The following is a 13195-nucleotide window of genomic DNA, read 5'->3' on the forward strand; positions in this document are numbered from 1 at the left end:
ATGGGAGCCTGCTTGTATCAGGATCATGGTAGGAAACAGATTTCCACTTGGATAATTTAAAATAAAGATACTTTAATTATGGGACCATTTACGGAGATATAAACAGTGCTACGTGTGAATGGGTCAAGGGTTTTGAGGTTTCTCGAGACTGGAAAGAGTGAGAAGCCTTGGAAAGGCAAAGGGAGCTGGCAGAAGTTATAGTTGTGGTGGGACGAGATACTGCCAGAACAATTGTGAACTAAACCAGGGAAGAAGTGGAGAAGAAATACCGTGACCTTGCTCCCTTCCAGAATTTCAATCAAGTGATGGTACAATCAACTAGTTGCAGCCGACTATAAAGCAGCTGGAAAGTCTGACCAAGTGATACAATTCTTAGCTCAACTTTTGGGGCACAGAGCAGAGCCAGTAAAGACAGAGAATGGACCTGGTCAGGAAAATTAAAAATAAACAGTACCCTCCTTATGACCACATGGGGAAACAACTATAGGATGAAACCAATTCTGTAGACAGAAGAGCAGAGACTTAGAAGTAATTGGATCTGTGTTGATGTGGATAAAAACTAAATCAATTGACCCTAAGGACTACTCTAATTTGTTACTTTCTATTACAAAATATAATGAATGTCCTTACTGCATGGGCCAACCTCCATTGGTGTTTTTATTACATGAAAGTAAAACTTATTATCTAATATTAGAATAATTTACCTATTGCTTGGTGTGTATGATTATCGAACACATTCCTTTATTATTGATTTTCTTCCCTTCTCCACCCTGATCAACCACAAGTACAAGTCTGTAGCTTGAAGCATCTTTTACTGAAGTTTTCAGGCTTATGTGGAAGGTTCACATGTCACAATGAAATGCAAAAAATAAAAATTAAAATTGCACGTTACATATTTATGTCTAAAATAATTTCAGGTTTCTCAATGACTATTCCACTCCTTAGAGTACCTTGCCTTTTCCCAATTCATTACTTTCTCTGTCTCTCCCTCCCCCTCTTCTGTCTCCCTCTCTCACTCTACCCCTTTCATTTCACATTCCATCACTAGATTGAAAAATAAGTCCTATACTGTTATCCAGAGAATGCACATAATACTCTTGATAGGACACAAAACAGGGGCATTTATAAGCAATATTCACTTTTCTTAGAAGGTAATTGTAATAATAACTAATATCTTCACTACCCCAAAACACATATTATATGCAAGGTAGTTTTACATACTGAGAATTATTTCAAATTCTGACAATAACTATGAAAAAATTTTTGTTTTACTGCATTGTGATGAGGAAACTGAGATGTGAGATGTTTACTTTCCCTAAAATATTAGTTGATAAAGCTTAAATTTAACCATCATGTGATGGCAAAGCATACACTATAAGGCATATCTTTTTCTTTAAATATTTCCTTTCTCATTTTTTCTGAACACAGCCTAATTCACTGAAAGAATATGCAGTGGAAAGGGATTGTGTCAGTTTTTGCCAATGCTCAATGGTTCAGAGCACCATTCCAGGTTCAATGTAGATGCTGAATATTGGATGAGGAGAGGCATCTGAGAGAATCCAGATAGAATTTATTCAACTGTCTCCAAGCAAGATAATATCACTCTGTGGGAAGGGCTTGGCCACATATTCGGAACTGTAAAATCTCATCCTGGCTACATACCCTTCTTCAAGTAAGATTATTAGAAGAGCTGAGAGTAATGGTGGATGTAGTATGACACCCGCCTTAGTCACTGGTCTCTCAGAATAGCCTAAGTTTTCCTATTTGTGGATGTAAGGTCATTGCCCTCAAAATATTATTGTTGATGTTGCTGTTGTGTGCAAACCATGACTTTGGGTATGAGTTTAAGCAGGCTGAAATATCTTTTATATAAACATGCATACCTTAATGACGGGGATACTTTCTAAGAAATGTGTCACTAAATGATTTCATCATTGTGCAAACTTCACAGAGTGTACTTACACAAACTTAGATGGTATAGCCTACTACACAAGTAGGCTATAAGGAACTAATCTTATGGGACCACCATCCTATATGCGGTTCATCATTGACCAATATATCGTTGTGTGGAGCATGACTGTAATAGCTGAATATTAAGGCTTCTTTTTACTTGTAAAAACTTATAGAAGAGGGAGATATTATAAAGATCACACAGAGAAATGCTTAAGGTTTTTCTGGAGATGAAACAACATGGTAACTACAGATCTAGAAGCTGGGGGAAGAGTGGTTTCTGGAAATCTCCCAGCAATCAATAGGGAAACAGAGTTAGAGTTGAGAGAAAAACAAGTCAGAGGTGAGCTCTGAGTGGTTAAATCACCAGTGAGTGGCCCCACTGAGGAGGGGACTGGATGAGGAGACTGAGAGGAATGAACCTGAAGAAATGGATCCGAAGACAAAAGTCACTCACACAGCAAGTCCATAGCAGGGAGCCTGGGTTCTTGTCTCATTTCTCTTCTGTTTTTAGCCATTTCCCTGCAGCTGGAGGAACCATGACTGATGAGTTCTGGGTTCCTATGCCGGGATCACCTACTTTGCCCATTTACCGCCAAATTTTCCAAATTTCTTGAGTTACCTGATTTCCTATCTTCCTGCTAAACTTTTTCCCATAGTCCTGGTCCTTTCATCCTCCTACATCCTTCAAGTCCTTACCTGATATCTGCTATGGAGTTTTCCTTGCTTGAAGGAGGCATTATTTGAGCACAGACCCTGGCTGATGAGGAAGGAGTCCTCCACAATGCCCATGTCAACCTCCACAGTCCACTGTCTCTCTCTTCTCTGAAAATGAGTAGGCATCAAGGATTCTGGGGAAAAAAAAGGTGTTTGGATTAGGAAGGACAACATCCAGTGTGTAGCTGCAATGCAGAAAGGGTCCAGTGATCAGACGGGCAAGGATGAGGGTGTGGGCAGAGTTGGAGAATACTGTCATGGTGTCCAAACTAGTCTTTGAGTGAGTAGTGTTCCTCGGTACTCCAAAGAAGTCAAATTCTAGAAACCTGTCAATCTCAGGTTGTTCCTACTTGATCTTCTTTTCCAAGTTCCATATAAAACTGCCAGTCTGAATAAAAATTATAGGGCAACTGGCATAAAGAGTGTGCCGTAGTGCCTTTGTGGTTAGTTATTGATCAAAGATGGCAGAGCACAGAAAGAGGAGAGGATGGGTAAGCATAAAGGCGGGTGGATCTGACAATGTGTATGAACACTAATCAGAATGGAATCCATGCTTGAAAGAGCCTGAGTACAAAATGCGAGTTTCCTTTATCTTTATCTGAGGTTCCCCAAGCGCTGGAAGTTTTCTTTGGAGGACCTTATATTTGAGAAGTCTGGTCCAGAAATAAGAACCGAATAAAACAACCTGTGGGTAGAGGTTCCTGTTCCCTCTCAAGGCTGTGTCTTATGGGTCAGACAGCTAGTTTGGGTCAGTCAGCAATTCTTGAATGAATGGCCAATTCACAACAACTGGCCCATGCATCAGTTTGCTGAATGATATACTGACCATATTTAGTAAATTTAGTAATTTATCAAAACTTTGCTTGAGGAATAGTTTTATTGAATTTATTCATTACTAGTCTAGTGAACATTATACAAATGTCAGCATTTCAGATAGACAATTTTCAGTTTATATTTATATCGATATAAAATCCTTTTAAAAGTTATGTTTTATTTTATAAAACAAATTTATTTTATAAATTTTAATATTTTAATGGTTCTTTTGCTAATTTCTCTGAATGATCAATTTGTAAAATTTAACAAATTCAACTAAAACATGTTTTTTTAACTATTTAATATGTTTATTCCAATTTATATTCAAAGCATTTTAAAGGACTTCTGAAATTATCTCTGCAGGGTAACTTATCAGTTTTCATTTTGTCTTTTCAAATGCGTTTGCTATAAAGCTTCATGGAAACTGAGGGCTGTTTGTTGGCAGAAAGATGGAGTGGAGTCCCAGAGACCAAAAGAATGGGGACAGCAAGGGGGAACATGGAACAGCAAGGGGGCCTCAGAAACTCAGAAGTAAGCGATTCACATATCTCTAATACACTTCCAAGCCGTCAAATGTGAGTTGATACAAACTTTAGAAATAGAAAAAAAAGAAATGAGTTTGAGGTACACGAATAATTTTGGCAAATTGGTTCCTCAGTAAACTGGCTTTTGGTGGATTGGGTTCATCAAGTTAACCTGAATTCTTTTGGACCACATAAAGTAATCTGCAGAGCCTCTGGAAAGTCCCCTCCACACTGCTTCCAAGGCGGCTTTATGAAGGAAAAAGCATGTCATGGCAACCCTCTGCTTAAATTCCCTCTATTTTTTCTTGTCATGTTGTGAAGAAAACCCAGGTAACTTTTAATGATGTTGTCATCAAACCTCACAAAGACTAGGATACGTGAATCCCACCCTCTAATCATACCAACTACAAGCTGTGAGGGACACCACCCCGCCCCCCCCCCCACCCCCCCAGGGTCTTGCTAATCCTCCCTGTCTGCACTCAACTAAGCATTTTTGCCTGGAATGAACATAGCCTTTTATTTGCTGAGCCCTCATCTCCTCTGAGAAGTGCACCTAGAAAACCTGTCTTTCAACTCTGTCATGACCTCTACACCATCAACTCCCCATCCTCCTCATCTTGAAAAATTACTATTCACAAATTAATACACAAATAATAATAATCTTCCAATCCCATGCTGCCAACCCATTCCAAGAGAAAAGACAATACCTAAACCAATGGGCACCACTATGAACTTCTAGTTTTAGGAGTCCCCTGAACCGTCAACACTGTTCAGTCTTGTCTTTAGGCAGCAATATACGACATGCCCTGTAGTGGCTGCTGCAAACTTTTGTTTCTTTTGTTTTTTCCCCATATATGTCTCCCCTCCAATGTGTGAACTCCTAAAAGGCAGGATCCATGTATTTTCATCTTTGAAACCCAGGACCCTACCTCTGTAGGTGTATAAAAAATACCGTTAAATGGCACTACCCACCGTCTGGGATCTGTTGGGTTTTTGAGAAAGGAGACCAAACTACTGAAAACAAAACCACATCAATGTGTCAGAGCTCAGACACAGTGGGACCCCTGATCATGAGGGCGAGGAATGCAGGGCACTCAGCCTGTGGCACAGGACAGGCTTTTACACATTTCTCAGAAGCCACAATGAGGAGTGGCCAGTCCCTCTTCCTCTAAATCCAAAAAGATGCATGAAATATGGTCCTGGACTCTCTACCATAAAAGTCCATGTAGCTCAAAAAGCTTCGCTCACTTTCTTCTTTTATCAGTTTGTATTAAGACTCAGTGTCTTGCGCTCGAGCTTCCACATTTGTGAGATCTGAAATTATGGTTAAAATGACAGTTCTGTTCAAGGGTGGTCATGGCACTTCAGAGAGGGAAATTGCAACAGATGTGTGATCAAATACAACTAATGTGCTCTCCCCTCTCTTTCTCTCCATAATGATGAGGTAAGAGGTAGGGATTCAAAACAATAGTGAATCCATGATCTGCACAGAGATGCAAAATAACAAGAAGACTTTTCTGTTTTTGCTACTGACATTAGAAAAATGAACTCACTGCTGTTATATTAAAGACTAATGCATATGTAGCTCACCACAGATTTACAAATTATGCTGTATTCATGACAGTGGTCCTGTGAACTGTGTATTCTTTCTACAGATGAGGCAAAACTAAGTCTTTCAGGGCTGAAATGGCTTATCCAAGGTCACTTTGCTACTAATTTGACTCTGTCTTCAGATTCTCTAAAAGGTGTTTAAAGAGGTAACTTTGTTCAAAGACAAAGAACCTACTTTGTATGTGTCATGGGAAATTCATATAACTGATTGCCTAAGGGTTGATATAATGAACACATGTAAGTGGCTTCACAAAGATTAAGAAAAATTTAGGGATAATTGCTTGATAAATTTTCATTAAAGGGAAATATTCTAGTGGCAGCATTTCTAATTATATTTCTACTCGCATTAAGGAGGCTACAGAACCCCTCAGAATATACAATGTTTCTTGATTCCTGAAGTGAATACACAATAAGGTCCTCGATGGCCCTTCTGATGACAAGATGATGATTATGGTTACAGTTGACCCCACTGACCAAGCACAGATTCCAAGGGATGCTGACCAGGGATAATGATTTCAACCTGACTTTCCACAAGGAAGAAGTCTACAACTTTTATCTTCTATCCTGAGGGAACAGAGGATGTCCCCTGGGGAGAGTCTCCCTACTGTAACCCTGACACATATCAATCACTGTTTTTTTATCCCATTGTCTATGCACATGGGCACCCTGCCCTCATCCTGCATGTCCTGCCTCCACAGAGGCCAGGTGGGGGTGACTCACGTGAGGCGCCTAGAATCAGGATGTTTGTCCCAGTTGCCTTCCTCTCAGGCCAGACCAGCAGCGGCTGCCCTGAGTAATGCAGCAGGGATATGGGCAGTGCAGAGAACTCTAGAAAATGAAGAGGTGGCTGACTGGGTCAGGGGAAGCAGCTGACAGAAGTCCAAACCAGAGCCTTTCAGATATGGTTTTAGCCAATCAGAAAAAGATTCTCAGGCAACACTTGTTGCAACTTGAAAAGTCTGTGTGAAGAGGGCTGTGAGGCTGGGAAAGCCCCAGGTCTGATGCAGCCTCCAGTGCACAGCCCCAGAACAGAATTGAGGGAAGTTTCCCCCTTAGGACAGGAGGGAGGGCATGGGCCACAGGCATCTGCTGTTCTCAGGGACCCTGAGGTGGGGAATGCAGGAACTAAGTCACCTTCAAAGTCCCTCTTTTACTATGCTTTGCCGCCAACCTTATTTCAGGTCTGAGTTTGATGTTCCTCCTTTATGCTTCCATCCCACCATGGAAACCCTCCTTATTCTGGAGTTACCCTGATCCTGATGCACCACTACTGGTGGAAGCCCAGTGACAAATTTTCTAATCTCAGATGCTCTGGAACTATGCACCTGACAAATAAAAATGGCAAGTAATAGAATATATTGGAATATATGAGGAAGCCATTTTGTGTAAACCTAATTTGGCCTAACCTTGTCTTTCCAATAGGGCCTGACCTCGGCCATTGAGCATGCATTGTATATCTGCTTTAGATATTCCATATGGCAAGAACAAAGGCCCTTGAGATAAAGGTGCAACTTCCCTCCCCCTCCCAAAGTTGGCATCTCCTTAAGGATTAGGCTAGGAACTGATTGCTGTGCTCACCCGTGACCACCCAGCTTGAGACAATAGACTTGCCTTGAGCTGTACCCGCCAAGATAGCAGGCACACTACCTGCTGTGTCCATCAAGGGCTGCGCTGACAGGGCAATCTTGTGACTATTGTGGGAGGGACATTTCAATCATATGTCAAACATCCTGTTTGGGAGTATATAAACCACTCTGTATACCTCACTTCTTCGGTGCCCTTTCTTCCTTCGGGAAGAAAGGCGCCTGGCCATGGTCCTCAGATTTCAGCTCAGAATAAACCCTCCCAACTTTTCATTTATAGATTGGTTATGGATTATTTTCATCGACACACCTCATACAGAATGTTGGAGTAACTCACTGCATCTATGTGCCACTAATGGAAACTTTTGTCGTTGCCTCTTCCCTATTTCTTTTTACCTGGCAAACTCCTTATCTTCTGCTTTTACATCCTGCCCTCTATTCCTCTATTTTTTTTTTTTTTGAGGAAGTTTAGCCCTGAGCTAACATCTGCCACCAATCCTCCTCTTTTTGCTGAGGAAGCCCTGAGCTAACATCTGTGCCCATTTTCCTCTATTTTATACGTGGGACACCTGCCACAGCATGGCTTGACAAACGATGAGTAGGTTCATGCCCAGAATCTGAACCCGTAAACCCTGGGCTGCTGAAACAAAGCACGCAAACTTAACTGCTATGCCACTGGGCCAATCTCTATCCTGTCCTCTATTTTAAAAGGAGAAGGTAAAATACAGGGGAGAGAGAGAGAAGAAAAGAGGGGGAGATACTTATTGTCTTGTTTGTTAATGTGTGCCAGGCACTGTTCTAATTGCTCCATAACCATTTAGTACTGCCCCTAGTCATGGGCAAGAGGAGCCTGATAAATAATATTTATTAAGAAAAATACACTGATACTTCTGTGATTTAGAATTTAATTCTCAGGGCTGGCACAGTACATCCACTAAACATCTGCTTCTCCATCAACACTATTCAGGCCCCAGGAAATGCTTCTCCACATGTTTTGCTCTCTGTTCTGGGAACTAAAGTTGACTGTGTCTGAACGCTGAGCCTGTTTGTGGATTGTGCCTTGCTGACATCAGATGACCCTGTTTCATGGTTCAGGGAGGATTTAAACAGCTGAAGAGCTGATAAGAGAAAAGCCAACAACTTCTCAAATGCTTTCATCAAAGAGCAGGAATGCAGTAGACTCTTGCATAATGTAGAATCACTTGCCAGCAGGGCTGGGTGTCGATTTTTCTTTGCTTGTTTTCTTGCTTCATGTATTAACCTGATGTTCCTAACAGTTACACATGGCAGCTGAGGAACACTTTGCAATATTAAAGAAGTCATAACACTCTTAAGTTCATATATATGAAGATCTAGATGTAAAATGCTTGAAACATGATCCAGATTTAACACAGAGAAGCCTGAGGGAAAAAAGTTTCAGTAATTTGTTGACCCTCATAAAGCACATCAGTGGTAGAACTACAGCTGAAAACCTCTTCTAAGAGCTCCGCTCCTCCCTCCACAACTTAAGGATCCTCAGAGCGTCACAGATAACAGAAGTGAACATCTCTGTGATAACAGGTTTCTCTCCCCTGAAGTACGATCCCCACTTATTTTCCCCTACTAAGAACTATAAGTTTTAACGAAATATCACAAAGATGTCAACTCTTGAATCATTTTTCTTTCAGTTCTTTAAATTCCTAAGGCATTCAATCTTCAGATCTTCTACAACTGAGAGAGAATCTTCACCTCAAATGTTCATCCAGTGCAGTTTGATGGAGAAACGGTGACAGGCGGTGAATTGAGAATCTTCATAAAAAATGTCTGCCCAGAGACAGATGAGGTCCTTCAGCTCCAGTGCTCATTGGTTCCTTTCCTAGGGGCTCTCCAATCCTACTGTGCACGGAAGCTTCACAGGTTTTTATTCTCTCAAGCGGGCACATCAGATCCATCAGGTGAGAGCTGTGTTGACTACTGTTACTTCTTCCTCTTTTCTCAATTACGTCTGGGAAGATGGCTCTGCAGATCCCCAGAGGCCTTTAGACAGCAGCTATGATGGTGACGCTGGTAGTGCTGAGCACCCCAGTGGCTGAGAGCAGAGACTTTCCAAGTCAGTGCAGGGCAGCTGCTCCCCAGAGCCATCACCCTGGGGAACAGGCTCTGAACGACCCTTGGGCTGGGGTGTGGGGGATTCTGTGATCTCAGAATACAGTCTTTCTATGGGGAAGAGAGGTATGTTACATTCTCATTTCCACCTTCTAATGTCGAGGTGAGGACACTCCTCATCCCATGGGCTCAAGCCCGGGGACGTTATAATGGGGAGGACACAAAGTGAGCATCTACCACCAGTGCCAAGACCAAGTGAGCATGGGATTATTTTTGAAGATATGAATTTCTCCAAAGAAGACACAGTGGGATTTCCCATTTCAGGGTGTGAACTAAATACCATGGGATTCTGAGTTGGGGGAAAATGTAGGGCAGCAGTAGTCTCTGTAGTCTCATATTTGAGGAAAAGGACTCTACATTCCTGACTCTGAGTGGAGGGCTCGTGGAGGCAAACTCTGAGTATTTGAGTGAAGCTCACAGGGTGACCACAGACAGGCAGTCTTCAAGTTTCACTGATTTATGGTCGAATAGTGACTTGAGTGGGGTTCAGACTTGAGTTGACAGTGGACTGAATTTAGGAGAAAGGAGAATGTAAACAAGTAAAATAATACATACTGAGGAACCATTCACTCCAGACACAGATTAGTATCTTTATATAAATTCTCTCACAATCTTCCTAACACCCCATGTGTAGGTATTATGACTTCCTTTTATACAATTATGCTTACGATATAGATACTCGAAGTAACCTGCCCAAGCTGGCAATTAGCACAGTTTAATTATAATCCAATTTATCTAATTCAAATGTCTGTGCTCTTTCTGTGAATAAAATGTTCCTTCTTACCACTCAGGAGATGCCTGTCCCTTCTAAACACACAGGGGTGAGAGGGCCTCACACTGTGGTGAGGTAGGGGTGGCAAAAACTCAGAGTAAACCCAAGCATTGGAGGGAGGCACTTTGCCCAGGGACCAAGAGCATATGCTTCTCAGGCCGAGGACAAGCTTAATTCTAGACCTTTCTTGTCATTCTCTTGAATGCTTGTGCTCATGTCTTCGAGCTTCCCAGGAGTTCTATGGAGAATGGGATTTCAGGTGAGAATGTCCTGATTTCTCCAAGTACGGGGATTAATGTAAACTAAACCCAACTGCCCTCTGTACTCATTTCTCAGGTCAGCTCCCAGGGCTTGCCCTTAGAGACAGGGCTCTCCTTTCCTCATATGAAGACAATTCTGGAAGCCTTCAGAACTGGGCGGGCCTGAGGAAGAGCTGCCTGAGGATGCCTGGCTCGCAGCGGGAGGCGCAGGGCCGCGTTGGGCGGGAACCCAAGGTGGCAGCCTGGTTTTAGGTTTTTGCCACCCAACTGGCCGCGACCCAGAACGCCGGCCTGCACAGCGACTGCTGGGTTGGGCTGTGCGGCTGCGGCCTGACTGACGGCAGGCCGGTGATTCCCCGCAGAGACTTTCCTGTTCCAGTTAACGGCCAGTGCTGCTTCACCAACCAGACTCAGCGGGTACGGTTCCTGCTCAGAACTGGTGCAGAGTGTGAACAGATACATCTACAAACGGGAGGAGTATGTGCGCTTCCACAGCGACGTGGGGGACTTCCAGGCGGTGACCGAGCTGGGGCGACCGGAAGCCCAGGCCTGGAACCAACAGAAGGACGTCCTGGAGCAGCACCGCGCCGAGGTGAACAAGCTGTGCAGACACAACTACCAGGTGGAGGCCCCCTTTACCTGGCAGCGCCAAGGTGAGCGCAGGCCGCCCGCCCTCCGCGGGGCCACCCTGGGCTCGGCCACCTCCGCGCGGGGAGGGCGGGGCGGCCTCTGGGGCCAGAGCCTCGGACCCACGGAGGGGACAGGGAGGCGGGCGCGTCCCGCGGCGGAGGGGCGAGGCCGAGGGCAGCACGGGGGACGGAGATCAGCAGCGCTGGAATGTTCACCCCAGAGGCGGGCCAGGCCTCCCATTGCGGCCTCACTCTCTCCGCTCTTGTTTCCACTAATTCTGCGCATCCCCGCCTCCTGCCCGCCGTGTGTGCGCTTCCTGGTTCTTCCTGTTCGCCTGAGTAGCGCCCTGTGCAAAGCTCCCTCCCTCCTCCCTGCCCGACGCCCTGCTGTGAGCTCTCCCTGCAAGGCCCTTGTTCAGGGCCCCTGGGGCTGCGAGGCTTAACAGCTTGGCCTGGTGGCATTAGGGCTGCCTCATAGATGCGCCAGGGCACCTTGCACACGTGGTGTACAGGTCGTGACATATTTTAACTTTTTGGTTTCATATTGTTATTCATCTCAATTCTGTCTTCTTAAATGGCTATCACTAGTTCTGGACCTCTGAGGTGGGGACTAATTATCCTTGTATGTATAGTACCTGACACACTGACTGGCATAGTATGAGATCGATAAACTTTTGTAAAATTAATGAATGCATGTGCTCAGCTAGCCATCTACTTAGGCTCAAAAGAAAACAGAAAGGTAAGAAGATCGTTAAAAATGGACTTTCTTGATTATTCTTTACTATTTTGCTTAATGCTTTAAACTGTTACTGAGTTGGATCTAATTTAGAATTTGTGAGTGCAAAGTCTGAGGAAAAAGAAGTCTTTGCTAAAAATAAAAACAACACTTGAATGGTGTTGTAAGGCAGAATTTTAATTTCTTAGAAAAGTTCAACAAATAGCACAACAGAAAGAGCTGAAGTTTGGGAGTAAATAAATTGATGCTATTAAATTATTGAATAAAAATTCTTCCAGATTTCTCTTGGCCTAGACCCTACCTATCCTCCCTTCCCCCGCCCCTTCCTGCTACATCACCATCCACTTCAGGGGTAGACAATTTGAAAGTTAATCACACCCATTTAATGAGCACCTATTTCTAGGCAATTACCTTCCCAAACATCATCTGTAGTTTGCTATTTAATTTCATAACTACTTTGTGTGTTAGGGATTAGCATCACCACGTTAATATGCTAATAATGGCACATAATAAACACTTTAAGCAATCAGCCCACAGTTAACTAGGTCCTGAAGCCTCCCCAAAATACACGACAGTCATTATGTTCTTTACCACCTGTATATAGAGTCTAATGGAAGGAAAGCCTCGTTAAAGCCTGTTATGACCAGAAGCAGCCATATGAGTCTGTTCTTGCCTGTTTTCAGTGTTGGTGGGGCAAAATGATACTTTCAAAGGGATTGGAAGCTCCCTGATTAATCCCTAGCCTGACCACAGTGTTAGCTGTGCACGTTCACATAACTCTTAGCTGACTTTTCACTCTTCTGTCATCTGACCCACATCCTAGAGCCACCAAGTACTTATATTTTTGCTCTTTCAGTTCTGTTTCATAAAAATTGTTCTAACGTTTTTTCTCTTGAATTTATGCTATTTTTACTCCCAATCTGTTTAAGATGAACAGATTTTATAAGTCCGTAAAGCTGGCCACTATTTCAGTCAGATTCCAGGAAGGAGAACCTGAAGAAGAGTTAAAGTCCACACTGAAAACATGATTACCTCCAGATGATGACTCATGGGTGCCCTTTAATCAGGGTGCAGAGTCTGCCTGCTGACCTCAGCAAGCCCCAGTTATACTTGCATGTTTATATTACATTCTTATTAACCCAGGCCAACCTCTGCAAGAATCTTTGAATATTTTCTATAGAGAACATTCATGATAATAATGTCTGATTTCAGAACAAGGAAATAATTCTTAATAGCAAGGGGATGGAGTAGGGTAGGCAGCTAGTAATTAAACTTGAATGTTAAAAGAAAATTAGGGAAAAAAGAAAATGAGAGAATGTAACATATTATCAAATAAAACATAAAATATTTACTGTAGTTTCACACTGAGGGAATAAGAGACGCAATAAAATGGTTGGAGATGTGAAGGAGAAGATGTGTAAAATAAGTAGGGAGAGGTGTGTGGTATTTGACCAT

This window comes from Equus asinus, chromosome 8 (assembly GCF_041296235.1).
Source record: "Equus asinus isolate D_3611 breed Donkey chromosome 8, EquAss-T2T_v2, whole genome shotgun sequence".
NCBI lineage: Eukaryota > Metazoa > Chordata > Mammalia > Perissodactyla > Equidae > Equus > Equus asinus.